Raw genomic sequence first — 21,100 nt, forward strand, 5'->3', positions numbered from 1 at the left:
AAACACCAGATACGAATACGTAAATCCAGACAAGTGCTGCAATTGCATGGTTTTGGTTTCAGAAGCATGAGATATGGGGGAAAACATGGATATATATACAACCGTGTCTTAATATTATATCTAGATAAATGTTGCCGTCTGTCATCACTGTGATGCGGTAGAAAATGCAGTGGAGGTAAAATACTCAACAGAAAGTCACCTAAAAATGCAGTAGCCCGCTGCTAGAATATTCTTGGGTTCAGTGTTCTTACCTGAATCTGAGCCACCGGCAGCTCCTGCCGCTCCCCCGTCCCACCCGTGGTTGCTCCACCACTCGCAATCTCCGGCGTGCCCACTCTCCGGACGGTTGCTGGAGAAGCGGAGAGGAACGGGGACGGTGGCGCCGGACGACGACGGCAGCTGGGCGCCGTCATCTTCCTCCCCCGATGTGAGCTGGCCTTGAAGAGGCTACCTCCCTCCCTCCCCTGTCCTCTGCCTCATCTCCTCCTCTTGTCTCAAAAAAAAAACTTACGTCCCCCTCTTGTCTCAAAAAAAAAACTTACGTCCCCCTCAAAAAAGGAGTTAGATGACCTTAATTGCGTCGATATCATATTTTTCATGTTGATCTAATAAAAAACTTTAAGCCACACATAGATGAAAAGGTTGAAAACCAATGTAAGTATAAAAGTGGCACCGGAGAGGCAACCCCAGAATATATCCAACTGGGGTCCAATTTCGAACCTTTCCTCAAGAGAAGTCAATTTCTCAACAAAAAAGAAAAAACCTAGAATGACTTAACACCAACTACTTGACCCGCTAGTCAAATTAATATGATCGAATTTGTCTGGAGTTGAAAGCATTTTCATGTAAGAAAACCTTATTCCAATCCTTTAATGGCTCCGATGGTCATGATAACACATGTCCCCACAAGTTAGACACACATTGCTTTGGTCTGGTAGGCACAAAGAAGGGTGAAATCAGTTCAGAACAGTATTGTTGGCCATAAAAATAAAAAATAAAAAATGGTTCAGCTGGTTCAATGCTATGTTCTAGGATTGTACTGAAACTCTACACAATTGGGTTGACCGACCCGGTGCATCGAGAAGAGGGAGAAATGAGGGTGCAGCAGCAGGGTGGAGGAACAAAAAGAGACCAGGTTCAGCCTTGCCCAGTTCACGCCTAAAGAGATTCAGGTGGAAATTGTGACGACTCAAGAAGTTGCCACAGAGCGTTTCATCACTACAAGGCTCAACCCGTTGTGCAATCCAATTTATAGTACTAAAAATATGAAGTGGGTCGCAACGGCAAAACCAAAATTCCAAACATCACTAGTGAACAATATTTCTAGTGCAAAGTTATGAGGGCAAAGCGACAGCTTCAGATACCATATATGATGGTCAGTGTTATAGTACATGGTAAACAGAATATTGACTGTAAATCTTGGTACTCTATATTATACAAGTCCATAAATAAAACAGGGAAACTGCAACAGATTTTTTTACAAAACTTTTTCTCGGAAAGAAATACGATGATACATATAGCCCTAGGTAAACAGAGGTGGAAAATATAAATACAACTCCAGGTAAACAGAGATTATCCAAACAAGATCTCTTTCTGGGAACGGAATGATAGCCAAATAGTATTATAGGGGCGCTTTCAGGATCCTTCCGAGGCTTGCAACACCATGTGTTGGAACAGTTCTGCAAAAAGGTATCAGATTTTAAGTTTATTTTTGCTAAAAAAAGAACAGCTAAAGAGTTCCAGCAGTGATAGGCATACTTCTAGATCACAACCTGCATGACAACTTCCCTACTGGTATTGGTATTCTTGTGATTCTGCTCATAGCTCTCTAATCTCTGCGGATGGCATATTTCCATGTCTTCGGTTTCAGCAGTATAGGCTTATCTGCACAGATTAATCATGTAAAAACTTACACTTAAAGGGGCATCAATAAATTAAGAAATGACGAATTTAGGTTGAAGAAACAACCAGTTTTCTGTTGTCCTACTAGTGATGATATTACCATTATCTAGATAGTGCATTAAGTACTCACTAGTAAGTAATAGAGGAAGTAATTGTATAATGCACGCTTACTTCCATAGTGATGAGCATCTACATATTCCCTGTCAATTTTGCCCAACAGTTTTTGCAGGCTTGCAGGGAGCGTCTTCAGATCAGGGCAGTAGCTAATGCCAAGATATTCGAGAAGTAAGTATGATACTGGCTCATCCGGTAGGGATGACAGCGTAAGGCATTCAGAAAGACTGAGGTGCTTCAGCGATGGGAGCTCTCCCGAGCGGGATTCCAGAGATGTCAACCCACCGCAGCGACGAATTACTAGCTCCTTGAGGGACGGATGGAGATGGAGGACCCCTGTTAAGCCATAACACATAATTAGTGTTAGTTCTTCTAAATGCTCTGGCACTGCTCCGGGCGATGATGATGACACCTCAGGCATACTGGATGACTGTTGATGAATGGACAATGCTGACTGTCCTTGCTGCAGCCTCCTGCCGAATGGGGACTCAACCATTTCACAATGTTCAACTTTCATTCTCCTGAGAGATGGAGGTATGTTGAAGACCTCAACCAACTTGTGGCATGCCTTTATCACCAGAGACTCTAGACTTGGCAGGAGTTGACTCGTTTCTGATGATGTTGATGGCTCGGCAGAATCTGGTGCATATCCAATCAGATTATTGCAGAAGCTAATCTGAAGCTTCCTCAAGGATACTAATCCTTGGAACTCTCTTTCTGGCCAGTGGATGAGTGCATCACAGAAATTAATTGACAAATCTTGAAGGTGTACAAAACATGCACATAGCTCTGTTATACTTGATTTTAAGCTCTTTAACACCAAAACTGTCAGGGGTATATCATCATCATTCAATTTTTCCTTGACATCCAACACTTCCCTCAATCCATACTTAGCCTCCGGGGTGGCTCTGTACGCAGTGCTCTCCAGTTCCAGATTGGTCAATGAAGTCATATGTCTAGATAACCACCGGAACAACTTTACCTCACTTCCGTCCATGTTTAATACACTGAGCTTTGGTGATTCAGCTGTGATTCTCAAATCTGGACAATATCTGATACAAGCGTTCTGGAGCTCAGGGAAGGACGGGCGTCCTGGCAATGCTGTCAACTTTGTACAGCCAATAATACGTAACTTCTCAAGCCGAGGAAAGATTATTATGTTTTCACTATGCATCTCATCATTATCTATTTCCCCCCATCTCTCCAAACAGTCAAGATTTTCCAGCGTGAGCTCCTTCAAATTTTGCAACATAGTCATCCATGTTGGAAAGGTTGTTCCTCCATAGGACAATATGCTTATAGCATGCAGCCCATCATGAGGTTTGAGTTTGGCCAGGACTCTTGCATCATCCGCACAACTAGTTTCCTTATAATGATATTGTCCACGGGTCCATCCTAGAGTCAATTCTCTTAGGTCCTGCCTATTCACGAGGTTTGCCGCTTCTGCATCTTCTTCTGTCACTTTTGCTAGATAATATAGCGCTAATAGACCGCCAAGGTTTAAAGGACAGAGCTCTCCCACATTACTGCAATTGGAGCCACTACCTGCTACAAAACATGTAAGTGTGCATAGGGATGTGAGGTTTCTGATGTCTCTAGGCATGCTCTTCAACTGTACACAACCATGAGTGTAAAGGTGACGGAGGGCAGTCATATACTTCATTTGTCTTGGAAGTTCAAGAAGAGCACTGCAGCCAGAGAGGTTCAGTGTTTGAAGGTTGTAGAGAATGCTCATATCTTCAGGAAGCTCTTTGATAAAACTTCTTGAGAGATCTAGGTATCTCAGATGATGTAGATGCTTTGGTTTCAGCGGAAATGATCTTATATATACATTGAGCTGTAATGCTTGCAAAGAACTGTATTTTGATGAATGCTGCAACAAACATTGCAAAAGACCATCACACAGAAGAGTTTGGATAGCTGGAGAGCTTTTCTGGAGAGAAACGTTCAATTTTCTTCCTGGTTCCTTGCATGACAAAAATAGATGACGAGCAGTGTTTGGAAGCCACTCACCCTGACTAGGTTCCTCAGTTACATGGGCACATTCCTTTTCCATTATAGATAGTGCAACATCATGCATAAGGTCATGGATTTTACAAGTAGTTCTGGAATAATATGCCTTGGTGAATCTAATTTCTATGGATGTGGCTTGGACTTGTTTCACATCTTGAAAGAATGACCTTGAGGCCAGCTCACTGAAAAATTGTTTGCCAATGGTTTCAAGACAAACTTGCTTTTCCTGTATGAAACCATGTGCAATCCATAGTTGGATCAGCTTGTCCACATCAATCTCGTAATCTTTTGGAAATACAGCACAAAAAGCAAAGCATTGCTTCATATGCGATGGCAAGTCATTGTAACTGAGCTTGAGTATTGATAAGATTCCTGTCTCCTCGGTGCAAATGCTGCTTCTGATTGATATAGCCTCCCATTCTTCCTTACTGGTCTTGGTGCACAGTACAGAGCCTAGTGCTGTTGCAGCTAAAGGAGAACCAACACATCTCTTCACAATCTCATCAACCATATCTACCAACTCGGTGGGCCTTTTCTCTACCTTCTTGAAACGACTGAATGTTGTTGTCTCGATGATTTTCTTTATGAATTTATCATCCAAAGCTTTGAGATTGTAAGCTTCAATAGTGTGCATTATTCCTGCCACTCGTTTGTCACGAGTAGTTGTCAAGACCACACTACCCATGCCACCATATTCAAGACGGGCCTTGAGCTGTGTCCAAATCTGAACCTGTCGTGCCCAGACATCATCCAATACAAGGAGGTACCGTTGCCCACTCACCACATTCTGAAGGATATCCAGTGGTGTTTTCTTTTTCATGGAAGCATCTGCTTCTTTCCTATCACTCTTCTTCTTAGGAGCTTCTTCAACTATACTTTTTTGCCAGAGAATCCACATCAAAGCAGTCAGAGACACACACCCATAGAAGCAAATCGAAATACTTCTGAATTTTTGGGTCATTGTACACAAGTTGTGCTAACGTGGTCTTGCCCTGACTGCCCATTCCAACGATGGGAACAACCGTGAGATCTGCATTGTTAGCTTGCCCAACTAGTATATCAACAATTTTCTTCTGATCGTTGGCTCTAGATTCGATGATGATTTTCTTGATTTCCTCTGGGTCAGTGCTAGCATGATCCGTCCGCCGCAAATGACTGGATACCGGCGGCTGTTGCTGATACTTAAAGCCAAAGGCGTTCATTTCGGTCACAAGGACCTCGATGTCCTGCACAATCTTGCGGAGCTTTCTTCCCATCCTGTTACGGAACACAAAACGGATGTGGGTGGGAAAGAGGTTTACAAAATCCAAGCAGCCAAGCTCCTTGTAGTGTCCCTCCTTTTTGGCCTTGCGACGAAGCGCCTCGTACTTGAACTCGTTGAAGACTTCATTGGCCTGGTAAGCCACCTTCTTGATGGCCTGGAACAGGCAGCCGTCCCTTCTCTATGGGAAGCCACTTGCTCGGCGTCGGCGATGATGTCCAGGATTGCAGGCAGTTGTGCATCAGGATCTCATGTTGCTCCTCCGTGCCTTTCATCACCTTGTACTGAGCGAGGAGGCTGTTGGACACCTTGTCCTTCACGATGGACAACAGTGGCCCGACCACCATGGTGGCCACGAGCTCCACCCTTGGAACGCGAAGGTGAGGGCTCGCAAGAACACAGAGGAGCGCAGGTTGAGGAAGACAATAGTGGTGGGAGCAAATAATGTGCTTGCTAGCCTGCTTGTGGAGAAATGGAAGAAAAAACAACGTGGAGGCGGACGAGGATGGTTGTGGCCACACATATGCTTAGAGCATCTCCAGCCGTTCGGCCCCCAGGACGCCCAAAAAGCGTCGTCTAGGGCCGAACCGGCGCTTACTTTCGGCATGGGGGCGATTGCGTTCCCAGTCGTCGCCCCCACGTCGCCCCCAGGGCGCCCCAACTCAGGGGAAACTCGGCGATTTTTCATTCAAATTTGTACGAAAAACAGAAAACAAACAAACTACGCCTAGCCCTACTACGCCGCGGCCGCCGCCTGCCTTCTACATGCCGAGGATCCTGTAGAACTGGGTGTAGTCGTCGCCGTCCTTGTCGTCGTCATTGTCACCGCCCTGCGTCCCACCGGAGCCGCCGGTGTCCCTGCTGCCCCCCTGACCAGAGCCGCCGAAGCGCAGGGGGGTTCGACGGCCCAGGCACGTCCTTCTCGTCACTGTCGAGGACAACGACGACGCCCTCCTCACGTCCGCGACGCCGGACCTTGATCTCCTCATGGGCCCGGCGCTGGCGCGCCACCTGCTTGCGGACATAATCCGCCTTCGCCCACTTGAGGGCGGTCTCGTCGGCGGCGGTCATCTCCGTCGCGCCTTCTTGACGAGGAGCAACCCCGGCTCGGTCTTCGGCCGGACTAGGCGGAGGGAACGCGGGGAGGGGCGGTCACCCTCGTTGATGACGAGGGCGCCGCTGCGGGTGCGGCACCCAAGCGGCGTCTCCTGCGGCTCCGGCTTGACGGGGCGGAGCACCGGCTACCCGGACGAGAGCGAACCGGAGCCCGACGACGAGGAGGTTGCTGCCTCCATTCGCTGCGGCGTCTAGGAGCTGCCACGAGGGCGAGAGAAGGACGGGGGCGCCGGGTACTCGAGGCGCAGCGTGTTGCCGGTCTCGATGCGTGTTGCGGGGGGATGGTGCCGTTGGCGGAGGCGATCTGGTCTTCGCGGCGGCGGTCGAAGTGCATCGTCCACAGCGTGTGGCTGTCGGCGGCATACCTCGGCTCGTTCCACTGCTCCTCCGACCGCGACGAACGGATGCAGGCGGTTTCGGCCCGCCGTTCAGCCCCAATGGACACAGGGGTATCGGGGCGCGTCGGCGCTCAACTTCCACAGCCCGACACCCGCATGTTTGGGGGTGCTAGATAGTCGGCCTCGTAGAGTAGGCGCGCCTCGTCTTCATGGAGATGGCGGCTGCCGAAGCTGTTCGCCGCCGCGGCGTCGCCGGGGTACCGCTCAGCCATTGCTCGTCGGCGGGGGAAGAGGGGGAAGAGTGGATTCTGTGGTGAGACGAGACGAGAGAGAAGGCGAGTTGTGGCGACTGTGGCGTTCATCGGCGGGGAGGTCGGCTTTTATAGCCGAAGCGGGGCGGTGAGAGTCTGCATGCCGGGTGATGCGCGGCTGGAGCAGGCGGGACGCGCGTCGCGGTGCCTTCACTGCACCGCCTGTGAGGCAACAATGGAGACTGGCCGGCGTGGCAGCGCGGCAGCCTTGGCATTGATTCCTGCGGGAACCGAGGCAATGAGGACGACGAAGCGGCGTGTCGCTGACTCGGCGGACCCATTCCCATTCACGCCAAAATCAGTTTTCCGGGCGCGCCGGATTCGGCCTGGGTCCGCCGGCGCCCGTTTCGGACCAAACTGACGACAAACGGATTTCTGTGGACGCGACTGGATCGTTTTTTTGGGTGCCGGCGTTAAAAGATGACCTGGCGGGGCCTATTGGGACGCGGCTGGGGAGGCTCTTACATGATGAGGATGCAATGAACCTAGCAAACAGACGGCCGAGTAACTGAAGTGTGCGTAGCTGTACTGTACTGTACTAACAATCGACCCTACAAGAAATCATGAGAATTGTCAGGACGGGGCGAGAAATCATGACTGGTGTTGAGTGCTCTAATCCTTGGTGTTAGGTGTTCACATAGCCTTGATTCTGCTTGGGTGTGTTCGTGAGTGAGTTCGGTTTCAGTCCGTGTCCAACAGCTGCGTGTACTATATCTTGGGATCCTGTTCCTCCGGCGACGGCGTGCTACCTCCTGTCGTGGCTTCGAGACGCCTCAGCGAAGCGCTTTTTCTTTTTAGGGCCGCCCTGCCGGTCTGGTGGGCCGAAGATGACGGCCCAGTTTAGGAATAAACTAACTGCAGCGCCGCTCTGTTCCTATGTTTAGTACCACACTGCTCGGCTAAGAAGGAACCACGCGAGTTAAATAGCCCGGTGCTGAGCACTCCATCGCCGAGGACGCAAAGCTCATTCATTGGCTTTGCCGAGGCAAAGAGCTTTCACTACGTACTTCTGGCCGGGCCTGTCCTATCGGCTTGTTACCCTTGGTCATACGTACTTCTGGCCGGGCTTGTTACCCTTGGTCACCCTCGGTGTGTGTTGGGGGCTAGAAGTACGGTGTGATGTCAGTCTTTTTTTTCTAATATTTTGCTATTTTGATTTTTTTCCCTCTCTTGTTCTAATGTGTTGGGTCTTTCTTTTTCTAATATCTTGCTATTTATATATTCGAGGGGTTACAAGTACGGTGTGATGTCGGTCTTTTTTAGCTAATATTTGGTTGCTTCATATTTTTTTGCCACTTTTGTTCTAATATGGCAGTATTTTTTTCCTAATATTATGCTATTTATATTTTCATCCCTTTTTCCTTATATACTTCTATTTATATTTCTTCCATTTTTCTCTAATATTTTGCTACTTCATATTCTTAGCCTTTTGGCTTGTCACCCTCGCTGTGTGTTGGGGGTTAGAAGTACGGTGTGATGTCAGTCTTTTTTTCTCTCTAATATTTTGTTATTTGTTGTTGTCGTTTTTTCCAAATATTTTGCTACTTCATTTTTTTTTCTCTTTTGTTCTAATATGTCAATCTTTTTTCTAATATTTTTCTATTTATGTTTTTATCTTTTTTCCTAATATATTGCTATTTATTTTTTTTGGTTCTTCCCCAATATTTTGCTATATCATATTCTTAGTATTTTTTTACTTCATCCATTTCTAAATATAAGTCATTTTAGAGATCTCAATATAAACTACATACGGATGTATACAGACTTATTTAGAGTGTAGATTTATTCATTTTGCTCCGTGTGTAGTCCATATTGAGATCTCTTAAAAACCTTATATTACCAAAAAAGGGTTTCCCCCGCTTTGTATTCCAAAGCAACGAACACCATACACATAGCATTGTTGGGGCGAGCAGCACATCAAGCCCAAAAGAAAAAGAAGAAACAAATGCCAACAACGGCAGCTGACAAAGCGCAGATGAACCACCACCGCTGCCCTCCGAAGACAAACCACCACAGCCCGAGGCTCCGACCTGCCGCGTACCAAGCGACACCTTCAAGAAGGAATGCGACGCCGACAATGCTGTTGCTCGGACGAGTCCTAGGGTTTCCCCTGGTACGCGGAGGGAAGTGAAGGATGGCTACCACCGACACCCTCCAAGCAGGAATGGTGGCACCCGTCGGTGTCACCGCATCGGAGCCGGACGAACCGACAAAGATTTCTCCCGCACTCCAACCCCACCACCCAACCGGAACCGACCAGCCAAACCACCGCCCAACACCATGCGCCATCGCGGTTGCGCCGCCACCCACGCTGTCTCACTACGAGCACCAACACGAGGCCAAGAAGATCGGAGAGAAGAGCCAAGCGACGGGAGCAGCAGCACCAAGGCCTGAGCGGGAGGGAACCACCTCCTCCGCCGTCGTGCGAGAGGCCCGAGCCTCCGGCATAGTTGTGGTTGCCGTCCGGACATGGCAGCAGGGCAAACCAAGTCACTCCCTGGCCCGGCCAGGCCCGAAACGGGCCCGCTAAGCCCCGCCGGTCATGCTGCAGCAGGCTGGCGCCGGCTCCGCCAACACCCCGCGCTCAACGCTGCTCCCGCCTCCCAGAAGTCTCTTCACGGACCCGCCCCGCCTGGCCCGCCCAGGCCCAGATCTGGGCCGAGCGCCGCCGCCAGGACCCGTCGCGGTGCCACCCGCCGCCAACAACGACGCCGCCGTCCAGCCGCCCGCCCGCGCCGCACCGGGTAACCCCGCCGCCACCCGGACCATCGCCGCCTAGGAGCACCCCCCGGTGCAACTCCGCCCCGCGCCGGAGAGCCATCGGAGGGGAAGGTCAGGGGGGCGCCGCCACCAGCGACCCGGGGCCAGGGCGGCCACGGGCGCCAGTGACGGCGGCAGGAGGAAGGGGAGAGGTGGGGGCTGGAGGAGGGAGCAGGCGATGGCGGCCGGTCGCCCGCGGGGGCAACGCGGTCGCGAGGGGACGGGGGTTTTCAATCATCTGGAAAAAAAAACCTATATTTATGAATGGAGGGAGTATATATATATTCTTTCTTCTTTCCTAATATTTTGCTGTGCCGAGGACGCAAAGCTCATTCATTGGCTCTGCCGAGGTAAAGAGCTTTCACTACGTACTTCTTCTGGCCGGCTGTCCTGTCGGCTTGTTACCCTTGGTCACCCTCGCTGTGTGTTGGGGGTTAGAAGTACGGTGTGATGTCAGTATTTTTTTTCTTGCTATTACAAATTTTTTCTCTTTGTTCTAATGTGTCAGCCTTTTTTTCTAATATTTTGCTATTTGGGGAGGGGGGGGGACAGAAGTACAGTGTGATGTCGGTTTTTTTAGCTAATATTTGGCTGCTTTATATTTTTTTGCCGCTTTTGTTCTAATATGTCAGTCTTTTTTCCCTAATATTTTGCTATTTACATTTTTATCCCTTTTTCCTAATATATTTCTATTTATATTTCTTCCATTTTTCCCTAATATTTTGCTACTTCATATTCTTAGCCTTTTGTACACCCTCCGTTTCTAAATATAAATCCTTTTAGTGATCTCAATATGAACTAGATACGGATGTATACACATTTATTTACAGTGTAGATTCACTAATTTTGCTCTGTGTGTAGTTCATATTGAAATCTCTTAAAAGGCCTATATTAAGGAACGGCGGGAGTAATATTTTATTATATTTAGGAACGGTGCTATTCGTCACCTTGGGTGAGGAATAGTTATTCTTCACCCCCCCCTCTATTTTAACATGAATGCAACGTAATTTTACGTTTCGTAGATTTTGTCTTATTTCAGACATAAAATGAGAACGTAAGAAAATATATAATCGCTGTAAAAATATTTTATGTTACGCAAATTATGAAACGTAAAAACATAGTGTAAAATGTACATAAAATGTATTTTCTGGTCTTCTGACCTTTTTTATGCCAAATTTTACGCAGTGAATCAATATGACTGTAACTATTTGTATTTGAAACATAATTTATTTATGAAATGATCGTAAGATTAGCTCGGGTGAAGAATAATGTATTCTGCACCCTGTGTGATGAATAGTAACACTATATATATATATTATATATATATATATATATATGTTTTCCCTTCTTCTTCTTAATATTTTGCTATTCTATATTCTTTTCGTATTTTGTTCTAATATTTCGCTATTTTATAGTCTTCTTTTCTTTTTTGTTCTAATATTTTGCTATTTTGGTGCTCTACTTTTTTCCCTTCCACGGCTCAAAGAAGGTAGTGTCCTCTAACTCTCCTCCAAATATTTTACCTTTTTATTTTATTAGTCTTTTTTGCTATTTTCTTCTAATATTTCCCTACTTTACCGCTCTGTTTTTTTCGCTTTCCAGCAACGACGAGGCCCATTAGAAGTGATGCCCAGGCCAACTAGACCCAGGACCACCTAACAACCGATGGCCCAGCCGAAGCGAACAAATTCTATGGTAGTCTAAAAAAAATATGTACAGAAGCAAAAACTCTCACATAATTTATTTATTTTGCGGGAGACTTTCGATTTATTCATCTTCAATCATGGCAAAGAACACCAGAAATAATAAAAATTATAACCAGATAAAATAAGGTCGAGTGGAAAAATGTATCCGCGTAAAGTATACAAATAACTACGCACTTGATTAAAAAAATGTCCGAGTAGAAATGTTTCTCCAAGAAAAATATTGTCCCTCACATATAAGAATGTGTACTAAACATATCAGTGAGAAAATTTATTATTACCCATATGTTAAAGTTTTGAGAATGCATTTGTTAACATAATTCCGGTGAGATTAATGGGTGGGAACATGATTACATTTTTTTCATGGTGGCAGTCAAAATCAAAATTGGTCTACAGTGCATATGGAGTACTGTAGAAGAGTACTTGTAACTGGCTGATCAATGCTAAATCTGAAACCAGCCGCTACGTACCGCTGCACTTGTCAGACAGCACATGCCTTGTTTGATCCAAAGCTACTGCCTGAAATCAGTTATACATATTGTTGCACTTGCCTGACAGTGTCATGCTTCGTTTCTCTGGACATACATATAGATGAATGCAGTGAACTCATCTAATTGATCATCATATCAACTCATTTTAGAACATGTAAGCGTTCTGTTTTTTCATCTAAAGAAAGAACGTTATGAAATTTCGCCTCATCCTGTTGGTAATCAGTAGCTGATTGGTTTTGTTTCAGTGACGGATTTTTTTCCTGAACTTTTTGGTATTGTTCTTGGTGGTTTTCAGGTTTCCAATCAGGGAGAAGGGAGGGAGATGCCCGATTACTGCACGGTTGCATCAATGGCTGGCTGATACGTATGAAGCTCTAGACCATCCTCCTCCTGGATGAAGAATCGACGGGGAACTTAAAGTGGTTCGTGCTGAATATCGAACCTTGATGAGAAACTTGGTACATAAAATTCAAAGTGGATCGCTATGATGCAATGCATACAAAAGTTCCTAACATCACTTCAGAACAGTATTCCTAGCTGGGGCAGAGTACGAGTGCAAATCGACAGCTCAAATAGTTCATAAATAACAGTGCATGCATGTACGAAACCAAAACAGTAGCACTGTTATGTGTTAAACACACTGTTGGTTGCCCAGTATAGATACTACTACTGTCATACAAGTCCATAACTAACTAAAATTCGAAAACGGTGGCAGAATTTTGATACAAACTGACGGTGCCCAGGGCTGAACGTCGCAGTATAAGGGGGAACCAACAGCTTCAGATATAACATAATGGTCACCAAATAACAGTACATGTATGCACAAGTCAAAATAGTAATAGTACAGTTATACATACAGACATACAGAGACCAACAGACAGACCTACCCAAAATTGGGCTAACAAGTTACCTCTTCTGACATAGCACCCAAAAAAGAAATACTGACAGAATTTCGACAAAAGAACCTGACAGTGCCAGGCAGAACTTCGAAAAAGAAATACAATGGTATAGCAGCCCATAGGTGAACAGAAGTGCAGAATACAACTACTGATTAGTCAAACAAGATCTCTTTCTAGGGGATAGAAACAAATGATGGAAAATAGTGTTTGGCGCGCTTTCTGACTACTGATCTCGCAATTCAACATGGCAACAACTTTCGTGTGGCAACATCACAAAACAAACATGGCAATACCAATTGTTGATACTGGTGGGTCTTGCAAGACAATAGTTCTACTCCAAGTGATCTCTCTTTCCGTCAGTCTGTCCATGCTTGAAGGATTCTGCAAGGAAGCCATGCACGATCAACACCAGAAGAAAGCCAAACTACAATGATGAGGCATGTATCCTTTTTCCGTCAAAATAAATATTAGGGGTACAGTATCACCAACCTTTGCAGACAGCATATCTTCCGAGTCTTTGGGAATAGTAGTTCAACCTTTGCAGATATATTTCCATGTCTTCGGCTTCAGCAACATAGGCTCTGCACGGATTATTAATGTAAGAACTTACACTTCAAGGAAAATCATGAAAGAAATGACGAAATTAGATAAAGGAATATTTAACTTGCTCTGTTTTTCTGTTCGTACTACTAGTGAAGTTATTATCATTCTAACTAGCACATGTAACACCCGCTAGCAAGTAGTAATAGAGAAGGTAATTGCTGTGTGCTTACTTCCATAAAGATGCGCATCTATGTGCACACCACTGGATGCCACCCAGGCGTGCTGCAGACTTCCAGGGAGCGTCTTCATATCAGGGCAGTCTCCAATGAGAAGATGTTGGAATGGCGAGTATGCTTGTGGCACATCCGGTAGGGATGACAGGGAAATTGCATGTCACATAAGTGCATGGCAGGTTACTCAAGGAATGGAGCTCGGGCAGAGCGAGGCTTTCCACCGAGACAACCGACCACAGTTAACAAATGTCTAGTCTCTTGAGGGTACCGCGTGAATATAGAGGACCCCTGTTAATCCATGACAGCTGTACAACGATAATTCTTCTATACTGGATGACCCTTGATGAGTCGATGATACTGACTGTCCCTGTTGCTGCTTCCTGCCGGATGTGGAAGAGCTTACTGCAATTATAAATGTAAATTGTCCTGAGAGATGCAGGGACGTTGAAGAGCTCAACCAAGTTTCTACAACTCCGTATAGTCAGAGTCTCTAGACGTGGCAGGAGTTGACTGGTTTCTGATGATGTTGATTGCTCAGCAGAAGTTGTGCATATCCAGTCAGATTATTGCATTCCTCAATCCAAAGCTTCCTCAAGAATACCAATCCTTTGAACAATTTTCTGGCCAGTGGATGAGCGTATGGCACCTCGCAATTGACAAATCTTGAAGGTGTACAAAGCATGCACACAGCTCTGTTACACTTATACCTGACTTAAAGTCTTTTAACACCAAAACTTCTAGAGGAAAGTCTTGAGCATTCCCATTCTCCTTGATGTTCACCACTTCCCTCAAACTATTCTCAGCCCCCGTTGAGGTTGTACTCTGTTCAATGCTAGTCAGTTCCAGATTGGTCAATGAAGTCATATGTCTCGCCACCCACAAGAACAAATCTACCTCGCGTCCTTCCAACTTCAATACACTAAGCTTTGGTGATTTAGCTGTAGTTGCCAACCCTGGACAATTCTTAATACAAACACTCTGTAGCTTAGGGAAGGTCGGATGTCCTGGCAATGCTTTCAACTTTACACAGTTGCTAATATGCAGCTTCTCAAGTAGAGGAAACATCATCACCTCTCCTTTGCATCCCATCATTATTCTATTTCCCACCATCTCTCCAAACAAACAAGACTTTTTAGCATAAGCTCCTTCAGATTTGGAAATGCAAACGATGTATCACACTCACTGCTGAACAACCATACTAGTTTTGTACAGCTGAAAAGATGGATCTCAAACAATGTTTTGCACATAGTCATCATGTTTGGAAGGTGCTGGCTCCATATGACTCTATCCCTATGGCATGTAGTCCATCATGAGGTTTGAGATTCTCGAGCACTTGCAGTCCTCTTCATTATCCCGGCAGCTAGTATTATTTGTAATAATTCCATCGGTCCATTAATGTCAGTTCTTCTTAGCTCCTTTCACGAGGTTTGCTGCTTTTGCATCCACTTCTGTCACGTTTGCCAGATTACGCAGCTCTAGTTGACCACCAAGGTTTAAATTTCCAAGCTCTCCCACATTACTACAATTAGGGCACTACCTGCTACAAAGCATGTAAGTCTCTGAAGGGATGTGAGTTTCCTGAGGTCTGTGGGCATGCACTTCAAGCTCTGGACAACCATGAGTGTAAAGGTGACAGGGCAAGTCATATACTTCATTTGTCTTGGAAGTCTACAAAGAGATTCACAGCCAGAGAGAGCGTTTGAAGGTTGTATAGAATGCTCATATCTTCAGGAAGTGCCTTGATACATACTTCTTGAGAGATCTAGGTACCTCAGGTGATGCAGATGTTTTGGTTTCAGCGGAAACGATCTTGTGATACAGAGCTGTAATGCTTGCAAAGCTGTATTTGATGAATGCTGCAACGAAACTTTGCATATAACCATTACACCACAAGAGTTTGGATAGCTGGAGAGCTTTTCTCTAGAGAACTATTCAATTTTCCTTCAGGTTCCTTGCATGACAAAAATAAATGACGAGCAGTGTTTGGAAGCCACTCACTCTGACTTGTTTCCTCAGTTGCGACAACAGATTCAATCTTGCCTGGTTCATCACTTGCCAAGGCACATTCTTTCCCCATTACAGAAAGTGCAACATCATGCATAAGATCGTGAATTTTACATGTAGTTCTGGAATAAAACACCCGTCTGTAATTTAACCTGTGGTCAGTGGCTTGATTTTCACATCTTCGAAAGAATGACCTTGAGGCAGCTCATGAAAATCTGTTTGCCAATGGTTTCAAGACGAACTTGCTTTTCCTGGATGAAGCCATGTGCAATCCATAGTTGGATCAGTTGTCCACATCAATCTTCGTAATCTTTGGGAAATACAGCACAAAAAGCAAAGCATTGCTTCATATGCGGCGCAAGTCATTGTAACTGAGCTTGAGTATTGATAAGATTCCATGTCTCCTCGGTGCAAATGCTGCTTCTGCTTAATACAGTCTCCCATTCCTCCTGTACTGGTCTTGGTAGACAGCATGCAGCCCAGTGCTGTTGCAGCTAAAGGAGAGCCCAGAACATCTCCCCACAATCTTATCAACCATATTCACCAACTCTGCAGACCTTTCCTCTTCCTTCTTGAAATGGCTAAATGCTGTTGTCTTGATTTTCTTTATGTATTGATCTTTCAAAGCTGTGAGATTATATGCTTCAACAGTACGCATCATTTCTGCAACTCCACCATCACGAGTTGTTGTCAAAACCAGACTACCCATGCCACCATGTTGAAGTCGGGCCTTAAGCTGTTTCCATTTATAAACCTCTTTATTCCAGACATCATCAAGTACAAGGAGGTACCTTTGCCCGCTGACCAAATCCTGAAGTTTATCCAGTGGTGTTTTATTTTTCTTGGAAGCGGTTTCTTTTGTGCCATCATCCTTCTTCTCAGGAGCTGCTTCAACTATTCTTGTAGCCAGAGAATCCACATCAAAGTTGTTAGAGACACACACCCATAGCAGCAAATCAAAGTGCTTCTGAATTCTGGGTACATTATAGATAACTTGTGCAAATGTGGTCTTGCCCAGACCCCCCATTCCAACATGAGGAATAACTGTGAGATCTGCATTGTTAGATTGCATAACTAGTCTACTAACAATTTCAGTCTTATCATTGGCTCTGGATACATTGATGATTTCCTTGATTTCCTTTGGGTCAGTGATAGCATGGTCTGTCCGCCGCAACTGACAGGATACCGGCGGTTGTTGTTGATACTTAAAGCCAAAGGCATTCATTTCAATCACAAGGACCTCGATGGCCTGCACAATCTTGCAGGGCTTTCTTCCCATCCTGTTACGGAATACAAAACGGTTGTGAGTGGGAAAGAGTTTTACCACATCGAAGCCAAGCTCCTTGTAGTGCCCCTTCCTTTTTGCTTCACGACGAAGTGCCTCGTACTTGAACTCGTTGAAGACTTCATTCACCTTGTAAGCCACCTTCTTGACGGCCTGGAGCCAGGCCGCTGCCCCTTCTCTGTGGGCTGCCGCCTGCTCGGCATCGGTGATGATGTCCAGGATGGCAGGCAGTTTGCGCATCAGGATCTCATGTTGCTCCTCCATGCCCTTCAACACCCTGTACTTGTCAAGGAGGTAGTTGGACGCCTTCCCCATCACGATTTTGAGCAGTGGTCCGACCACCATGGTGGCCCCCACCGCCGCCATCGGAACACCAAGAACACAGAGAAGGTCAAGTGCAGTGCGAGTGGATAAGAAAATGGTCTGTGCAAGATGCGCTTGCTTGGTTGCGAGGAAGATGGAAGCAAATGCTAGCTACGACTTACAGGAAGAGGTATTACATGTGGATGTGCTTGGTTTCCTCACTAGCACAATATACAAATGACAGTTGTAGTGTTCTAGATACTCGTACTTAATAAAACATCACTGCTTTTGAGTAGCATCTTTTCAGGAAAATTGTTTTCTTGGCGCCCAATGGCAGCGCCTTCAACAACGGTCATCGGTCAGGGCTACATCTATTTGCAAGTGTGAGCGCATTGCTGCGCTATCTAGACAAATGTTAGTAGCCATGCTGCATCACACAGATTAGTGTGCAGGAACGTGATGCTGTGATGATTCCCAGTAATACGCAATACTATTATGAAAGGGACCATGTCAGTAATATATTTATGCTAACGAGGCCAGTTGGATGCCTACAGGATAATTACTTTTTACTATTTGTTGCCAATGCTAATGCCAGAGGCGAAGAAACCGAGTCTTTTTACAATTGGCGTCCACTATGCCATTGGCACGCAGAGAACACAGTGAAGCACATAAAGGTGAACAAGCAGCCTAACAGTCATGTGCTTGCTTCCTTGCTTGTAATGAAAATGGAGGCAAATAATGCTAGCAAGTATCTACTTGAATTCCGAAGCGGAGACGTACATGTTGGAATGCGTTTGTCTTGAGGATGCTGGAGAAGCAAAGAGGAGCGAGGGCGGCGCTATGGCCCCCTCCTCCTCCGGTTCGGCTTGGTTTGAGGATCCCGTCGGCGCTCACTGGGGGGATTTACGAGGCAGTGCTATCTGAATTCCCTAGGCACCCTAGGAAGCCCAGCACCGCTGAACAACTGAAAGCCCAGCGCTATCTGTTGTTTTTTACGGGCAGCAGTAATAAATTAAAGTTTGGGCCTGTTCACAGACTCAACACTCTGTTTGCTTGACTAAATTCACACTTTTGAAAGCTACTCCCTCCGTTCCAAATAGTACAAAGTTGAGTCATCTATTTTGGAACGGAGGGAGTATACATTAACTTTCTTTTACAAGCATGCACACGAATTCATGAAGAAGTAACTAAAGGAATACATAGGACCAATAAACAGTGCCCGAAACACCAGATACGAATACGTAAATCCAGACAAGTGCTGCAATTGCATGGTTTTGGTTTCAGAAGCATGAGATATGGGGGAAAACATGGATATATATACAACCGTGTCTTAATATTATATCTAGATAAATGTTGCCGTCTGTCATCACTGTGATGCGGTAGAAAATGCAGTGGAGGTAAAATACTCAACAGAAAGTCACCTAAAAATGCAGTAGCCCGCTGCTAGAATATTCTTGGGTTCAGTGTTCTTACCTGAATCTGAGCCGCCGGCAGCTCCTGCCGCTCCCCCGTCCCACCCGTGGTTGCTCCACCACTCGCAGTCTTTGGCGTGCCCACTCTCCGGACGGTTGCTGGAGAAGCGGAGAGGAACGGGGACGGTGGCGCCGGACGACGACGGCAGCTGGGCGCCGTCATCTTCCTCCCCCGATGTGAGCTGGCCTTGAAGAGGCTACCTCCCTCCCTCCCCTGTCCTCTGCCTCATCTCCTCCTCTTGTCTCAAAAAAAAAACTTACGTCCCCCTCTTGTCTCAAAAAAAAAACTTACGTCCCCCTCAAAAAAGGAGTTAGATGACCTTAATTGCGTCGATATCATATTTTTCATGTTTATCTAATAAAAAACTTTAAGCCACACATAGATGAAAAGGTTGAAAACCAATGTAAGTATAAAAGTGGCACCGGAGAGGCAACCCCAGAATATATCCAACTGGGGTCCAATTTCGAACCTTTCCTCAAGAGAAGTCAATTTCTCAACAAAAAAGAAAAAACCTAGAATGACTTAACACCAACTACTTGACCCGCTAGTCAAATTAATATGATCGAATTTGTCTGGAGTTGAAAGCATTTTCATGTAAGAAAACCTTATTCCAATCCTTTAATGGCTCCGATGGTCATGATAACACATGTCCCCACAAGTTAGACACACATTGCTTTGGTCTGGTAGGCACAAAGAAGGGTGAAATCAGTTCAGAACAGTATTGTTGGCCATAAAAATAAAAAATAAAAAATGGTTCAGCTGGTTCAATGCTATGTTCTAGGATTGTACTGAAACTCTACACAATTGGGTTGACCGACCCGGTGCATCGAGAAGAGGGAGAAATGAGGGTGCAGCAGCAGGGTGGAGGAACAAAAAGAGACCAGGTTCAGCCTTGCCCAGTTCACGCCTAAAGAGATTCAGGTGGAAATTGTGACGACTCAAGAAGTTGCCACAGAGTGTTTCATCACTACAAGGCTCGACCCCTTGTGCAATCCAATTTATAGTACTAAAAATATGAAGTGGGTCGCAACGGCAAGGCATACCAAAGTTCCAAACATCACTAGCGAACAATATTTCTAGTGCAGAGTTATGAGGGCAAACCGACAGCTTCAGATACCATATATGATGGTCAGTGTTATAGTACATGGTAAACAGAATATTGACTGTAAATCTTGGTACTCTATATTGTACAAGTCCATAAATAAAACAGGGAAACTGCAACAGATTTTTTTACAAAACTTTTTCTTGGAAAGAAATACGATGATACATACAGCCCTAGGTAAACAGAGGTGGAAAATATAAATACAACTCCAGGTAAACAGAGATTATCCAAACAAGATCTCTTTCTGGGAACGGAATGATAGCCAAATAGTATTATAGGGGCGCTTTCAGGATCCTTCCGAGGCTTGCAACACCATTTGTTGGGACAGTTCTGCAAAAAGGTATCAGATTTTAAGTTTATTTTTGCTAAAAAAAGAACAGCTAAAGAGTTCCAGCAGTGATAGGCATACTTCTAGATCACAACCTGCATGACAACTTCCATACTGGTATTGGTATTCTTGTGATTCTGCTCATAGCTCTCTAATCTCTGTGGATGGCATATTTCCATGTCTTCGGTTTCAGCAGTATAGGCTTATCTGCACAGATTAATCATGTAAAAACTTACACTTAAAGGGGCATCAATAAATTAAGAAATGACGAATTTAGGTTGAAGAAACAACCAGTTTTCTGTTGTCCTACTAGTGATGATATTACCATTATCTAGATAGTGCATTAAGTACTCACTAGTAAGTAATAGAGGAAGTAATTGTATAATGCGCGCTTAGTTCCATAATGATGAGCATCTACATATTCCCTGTCAATTTTGCCCAGCAGGTTTTGCAGGCTTGCAGGGAGCGTCTTCAGATCAGGGCAGTAGCTAATGCCGAGATATTCGAGAAGTAAGTATGATACTGGCTCATCCGGTAGGGATGACAGCGTAAGGCATTCAGAAAGACTGAGGTGCTTCAGCGATGGGAGCTCTCCCGAGCGGGATTCCAGAGATGTCAACCCACCGCAGCGACGAATTACTAGCTCCTTGAGGGACGGATGGAGATGGAGGACCCCTGTTAAGCCATAACACATAATTAGTGTTAGTTCTTCTAAATGCTCTGGCACTGCTCCGGGCGATGATGATGACACCTCAGGCATACTGGATGACTGTTGATGAATGGACAATGCTGACTGTCCTTGCTGCAGCCTCCTGCCGAATGGGGACTCAACCATTTCACAATGTTCAATTTTCATTCTCCTGAGAGATGGAGGTATGTTGAAGACCTCAACCAACCTGTGGCATGCCTTACTCCTTCTTG

The 21,100-nt window shown here is 45.5% G+C and overlaps 2 pseudogenes; both read right to left on the minus strand.

Annotated features, from left to right (window-relative positions):
• Positions 1–1,828: 1,828 nt before the first annotated feature.
• On the minus strand, positions 1,829–5,897 carry LOC125526981 (annotated as a pseudogene).
• A 9,280-nt stretch (positions 5,898–15,177) lies between these two features.
• Positions 15,178–17,339, minus strand: LOC125526982 (annotated as a pseudogene).
• Positions 17,340–21,100: the final 3,761 nt, after the last annotated feature.

The sequence above is a fragment of the Triticum urartu genome, unplaced genomic scaffold (genome assembly GCF_003073215.2).
Source record: "Triticum urartu cultivar G1812 unplaced genomic scaffold, Tu2.1 TuUngrouped_contig_2458, whole genome shotgun sequence".
Classification (NCBI taxonomy): domain Eukaryota; kingdom Viridiplantae; phylum Streptophyta; class Magnoliopsida; order Poales; family Poaceae; genus Triticum; species Triticum urartu.